This window comes from Triticum urartu, chromosome 7A (genome assembly GCF_056163025.1).
Source record: "Triticum urartu cultivar PI428250 chromosome 7A, HENAU_Tu73, whole genome shotgun sequence".
Classification (NCBI taxonomy): Eukaryota; Viridiplantae; Streptophyta; class Magnoliopsida; order Poales; family Poaceae; genus Triticum; species Triticum urartu.
The window spans coordinates 419,487,975-419,493,277 of NC_141879.1; the positions used below are offsets into that span (position 1 = coordinate 419,487,975).

Genomic DNA, 5,303 nt, shown 5'->3' on the forward strand with positions numbered 1-5,303 from the left:
AAAAATGTAAACCAAATCATGTTCTACTAAAATGTATGGATCAGTAATATCTACATATTAAATAACATAGATGCGCATGAATTCATATGAGTATGCATGTTTGATAGATCAATTTTGGTTCGAGTATGGATTACATGTATCATCATCTTGAATTCAAATATTTGAATCCCTTTTTTGTTCACTCCATTCACGCCCATCTCTCTCGCATGCATGCTCCTTCAGGTAGCTATCACTCTCTTTTCTCCATCTCACCCGCACACTCACTTCATGTTTCTCCTATCCTCGCAAACATGCTCTCTCGTCGTCTCCCTTGAGAAGTGTCACACTCTCCCTATCATTATACATTACACGATTTTCATTATCTCTCACATCTCTACCGTTCTCTGGTATCACTAGGTACCTAAGCTTTCTTTTTCACCGCCACACACACACAGTCTCACTCGTCTTTCACTTTGTCTTTCTATCGATGGGGTTCTCTCACACACCCTATATGTCTCTAGATATGACTCATACCACTAAAATTACTCTGTCATACAGACACAACATTTGTTGCGGTCTCCTTTCCGTCTCCATCCCAGTTATAAAACTGACATTATTCGTTTGTTTACCGATCAGACAAACTCCCCCCATCTCTCTCTCTCTCTCTCTCACACACACAACTCCTGCTTCCACTCCACTCCCCTTCCCGACTACCGTCTCTCTCTCTCACACACAAAACTCTCGCTTTCGCACCCCGACTCGTATTTCTCTCACAAATATTTATCGACTAGCCTCTAGATATGTTTATACACCCGCATACTCGTGCTTCCACTATCGCATACATGTCTCTCTCGCGCTCCTTATATCTATGTTGATTTTTCTTCCCTTCTTGAGACACGCCCTCTCGATCGTGCACACACACACTATCGCCACATTTTAAGCTGATACCTATCCCACACACACTCTTTGTGTCTTTGTCACACATGCACTCCGCCCTCCTCCTCTCTCCCTTTCTCTCACACACATGGGCTTTTTGCAACAACTAGCAAGATGCCCATGCGTTGCACAGAACATCAAGATGCATTTGTATGAGTAGTTTATCTTGTGGGAGAAAATGATGAACGAGGGAAGGCCTTATATGAAAATGTGGAGAGGGGTGTGGGTATCTTTTTGCAAAATTGCCATGGTTTCCTTCCTATCCGCCAGATATAAGTCGGACGGCCTATATTGCAGGATAGCAGGCACACCATCATCACCAACTCTGTTTTTATCTCTACTCTTATAAAAAGCATAGTCGGTGATGATGGTGTGCCTGCCATCCTGCAATATAGGCCGTCTGATCTATATCGAACGGATTGGAAGGAAACTATGGCAATTTACCCGCACTCCTCCCCACATTTGCAGATAAGGCCTTCCCTTGTTCATCCTTTTCTCCCACAAGATCTTGATGTTCCGTGCAATGCACGGGCATCTTTCTAGTAAGAGTAGAAACTAGACATATACCACTTCTGGAATCTTGAAACCAACAACATTCCTCCCTTATGTCATCAAAACCGCCGAAGGAATATATTTTTAGTGAAGCATAACATATTTTTAGTGATATACGTATTTCAAAACTAGACTCTTTTTTCTATCAAATCGGTGAATATGTATTAATCAACTTTGATCGTGTGGCAAAGCATCATTCCACAATGTAGTACCTATAGATATTTTAAGAAGTCAAACTTTGCAAACTTTGACCAAGTTTGTAGAAAAAATATTTATATCTACAATAGCAAAAATATATAATGCGAAACTACATCATATAATGAATCTAGTGATATATGTTTCGCACTCTACATGTAAATATTTGTCTCCACAAACTTGGTCAAAGTTTGTGAGGTTTGACTTTTCAAAAAATCTATAAGCACTACATTATGGAACGGAGGGAGTAGTTATTACCACTGTATAATATTATGGACACCAGACAAACGGTGGAGTACATATACAAAGAGAAGAGGCGCACGCACGCAGTCGGTCTCTCGCTGTCTCGCACACATGAGAGTTACGTAAAGGCACCATTAACAAATAAACCCTAAAACCCTAGGTGCACGATTGCTGCATGCGCGGGTACCGACTACGTGGTGGAGCGCACCTTTGTAGGAATAGTCGGCTCACGTGATAATTTGATCCGTAGGAGTTGATGGTCGGGACCACATGTGAATGACCTGGAGGCGGTGGCTCCCTAGTTGCCATAGATCGAGTAGCCACATTTAAAATATCATTTTTTAGTGGGGTAAGAGTTTCGCTATTCAATGGCGCGTTCTAAGTACTAAGTAGTTTTTAGAATGATTGGTATGGAGAGAAAATGGAATTCATAACTACTACCTCCTTGGCGTATGGTTGTATGGGTTTATGTTGCGAGATGTTGAACCTGGAAGTTCTAGGGAAAATACTATGGTTTAGATGTTGGTTTTTAGTAATGAAAATCAGAAGGGGGAAACCCTTTTTTGATAGAAAAACTACTACCTCTGTTCTAGTTTACCTAGTCCCCATCGTAGTTTGGGTCAAAGTTTGTCCACGAATTTTACTTGTAAAATTTAAATGGAAAACGAAATTTTGTTATACCCAAACAAAAAAGGACTGGAGGGAGTGATTGCTCTGACACGGACGCGACCTCTCATAGCGCAGGCATTGAATCGGCCCGCCGACCAAGAGGGCCCCACTCGCAGCAGGCCCGGCTGAACACGCCTCCTCGCTGCATGCATCCGGCTTCAGACTGCCCTGCCTGCCTCCATTGAATCCGCGCATGTGCCGGCAACACGACCTTTTGCGAGCCGGCCGTCATTTTAGAACACAAAAAATGACCAAAATATAATTAATTACGCATGGTCTTGACTTGTTGTGCTTGCAGTGGTAGCAGGAACTAGAGGTTTTTGTTTATTTATAACTCTCCTCACATTTTTTTGGCTTTGAAGTGATTCATGGTTGTGGACATTATCAATGAATGTGCAGATATCTGTGAACATGAGTTTGATGTGGAAGTTGAACTTGGAATGTCGGGCTTGCGCGTGAACTATACCATGTCCAATGCTTTGTCTGTCCTTGTTTGGAAAGTAATTGCTGTTATTACATGACCCGAAAAAATTATTTTGTGCCACATCAGTAGATGCACGGACATCACAACAGGCATGCTGACTGGATAAACATTTGAACCTAGCAATTATGAAGGAAATTTTGTATTGACAATAGTTTTAGATAGAAGGAGACTCCTAGCCTGCTCTGCCTCTGCTAGCTTATTTCTGGCTTCTTCCATCTCTTCTTTGGCTTGGGTGAAGAGAGCATCTAATTGCTCTTTTCGTTTCTTCAGGAACTCAGCTACATTCTCAAGGGCTGCTGCACGTTTTCTTTCAGGCTTTACTAGAGCCACGAGGACACAAACAACTAACGACTCCACCTGGCTTTTGTGTAATCCAGCATCATCTGGGAATTTGCACCTTGTGTCTAATCCAGCATCATTAGGGAACTGGCACCTTGTGTGTAATCCAGCCTCATTTTGGAAACATGATCTCGAGGTTGACCATACTTCCCTGCTCGCAGGAACTGCATCCTGAAATGAAGATACTTATTTTTTAGATCAATACTCAGAGCTACCCAGATCGATTTAGTAGAAGCCAGATAAACAGAACTCGTACAAGTGAATTCAAAAGGAAAAATATAAAAACAGACTACAAGGTGAGAACACCCACTTCCTACATCAAGCTAAAAATTAAAGCATTAGGACGATTAAGACTCCTCTTATTACACATCGAAGAACACGAGGCTAAGAGAAACAGAAACTACAACATATACACATCGAAGAACACGAGGCTAAACGAAAGTACTTGAAAGGGTGTTACTTACCAAAGCTCGTTCTACAGGTTCGGTGTAGCTCCTCTTTAACTTGCCACACTCCTTCAAGATGTCCACAGTATCCTGTGTTTGGTCTTCATTGCTCCTCTGCATGTTCGCACTCATGGTTTTAAAATCTCAACATGGCAAGAAAAGTATACTAGTAGTAATCTCACGCATCTTGAGGGCAACATTAAAGCACTCGTCTGCAATGTTAGAGCATCTCCAACAGAAGCGCAATGCGCGGCGCTTTAAAAAAGCGTTTACAGTGCTAAGATCGAGAAGTAGAGATAGCGAGTAGAGACTAGAGAGTAGAGGATAGTTCTCAGCATAGATATAGCATAGATAGATAAAAAAATAGATAGTTCAACTACTCCTCGTCGTCCAACTCCTCCTCGGTGATGTCCTCCTCCGACGTCTCAATGTAGGCATGAAGATACCAATCATCGTCGGATTCCTAGGGCGACGCTCCTCCTAGCCTCATGTTGAATTGAGCGTCCGCTTTTCGCGTACGCTTGTCCTCGTGATAGGCGGCTTGCTCCGCCCTCCTCTTCTCCCTCTCCGCCCTCCTTTGCGCGTAGAACTCACGCTCGTTGATGATTTCCTGCAGGAAGCATTCGCGCCACAGTGCCATGGCTTCCTCGTCCATCTCGGCGATGCCGAGATGGTGCTCCCTCCTCCGGTTGTTGCGACAATCCTCGTCGGTGATAAGCCGCGGCAGAGGCACGAGCTCCCGTGCCTGCTGCCGCGTCGGCATGTTGGGGAAGTTCAATGTTCTATGAGGCCACCAGAGGCGCCACGCCACCGCGTTGTACACGCGGGCGGCCTCATTGGCAGTGTCGAAATTGCCGTGGCCGAGGCGCATCCCACGGAATCAGATCTCGGCAGAGAAGCCGCTGGAGGGGCGCACGCGGACGCCGCGGTATCCCCAAGTTTCCCGACGACACGGCGGCATGGTGGCGAGGCGGCGGCGAGGCGAGAAAGAGCGAGGAGAGAGCGATGGCAAGGCACAGATCAGGGAGAGAGCGGTGGCAAGGCACAGAGCGGTGGGAGGGCATTGGATTTTATAAAGCGCGCTGGATGCCGCACGCCAAAACTAGCACGCGCACGGCCAATTTTTCCCGCACGCGCGTGATCCTTTCCCGACGTCCCTGCTATCTCTACTCTCTTCTCTACTGTTATATTTACTTTATATTTAATATTTATCTCTACTTCTCTACTCTCTACTCTTTTTTTATTTTAAAAAACAGAGTTGGTGATGATGGTGTGCCTGCCATCCTGCAATATAGCCCGTCCGATTTATATCCGACGGATAGGAAGGAAACTATGGAAATTTTGCAGAAAGATATCCACACCCCTCTCCAGATTTGCAAATAAGGCCTTCCCTCATTCATCCATTTCTCCCACAAGATAAACTAGTCATACAAATGCATCTTGATGCGTGCAACGCATGG

General features: G+C 44.5%; 1 pseudogene; it reads right to left on the reverse strand.

Moving 5' to 3' along the window:
• Positions 1-4,306: 4,306 nt before the first annotated feature.
• Positions 4,307-4,804, reverse strand: LOC147959802 (uncharacterized; annotated as a pseudogene).
• Positions 4,805-5,303: the final 499 nt, after the last annotated feature.